This window comes from Haliaeetus leucocephalus, unplaced genomic scaffold, assembly GCF_000737465.1.
Source record: "Haliaeetus leucocephalus isolate CR32 unplaced genomic scaffold, Haliaeetus_leucocephalus-4.0 Scaffold450, whole genome shotgun sequence".
Lineage (NCBI taxonomy): Eukaryota > Metazoa > Chordata > Aves > Accipitriformes > Accipitridae > Haliaeetus > Haliaeetus leucocephalus.
The window spans coordinates 3,715,575-3,716,185 of record NW_010972886.1 but is presented as its reverse complement, the minus strand read 5'-3'; positions in this window follow the sequence as shown (position 1 = coordinate 3,716,185).

Sequence of the window (611 nt, the reverse complement as noted above, 5' to 3'; positions counted from 1 at the left end):
CTATGATCCGTTGGAGGGACAACACAGCAGGGCATAAGCAATCCAGGAAACCCTGGAACACGCTGATGACAACTTCCTTCTCCAAGTGATAGAGGAGCCAGCAAGGAGAGGTGCTACACTGGACCTTGTTCTCACCAATAAGGAGGGGCTGGTGTGGAATATGAAGCTCAAGGGCAGCCTTGGCTGCAGTGACCGTGAAATGGTGGAGTTCAAGATCCTTAGGGCAGCGAGGAGGGCACACAGCAAGCTCACTACCCTGGACTTTCAGGAGAGCAGACTTTGGCCTCCTCAGGCATCTGCTTGGTAGAGTACCATGGGATACAGCCCTGAAGGGAAGAGAGGCCCAAGAAAGCTGGTTAATATTCAAGGATCACCTCCTACAAACCCAGGAGCAATGCACCTCAACAAAGAGGAAGTCAGGCAAAAACACCAGAAGGCCTGCATGGATGAACAAGGAGCTCCTGGGCAAACTCAGAAAGGAAGCCTACAGAGGGTGGAAGCAAGGACAGGTAGCCTGGGAGGAATACAGAGAAATTGTCCAAGCAGACAGGGATCAGGTTAGGAAAGCCAAAGCCCTGATAGAATTAAATCTGGCCAGGGACATGAAGGGC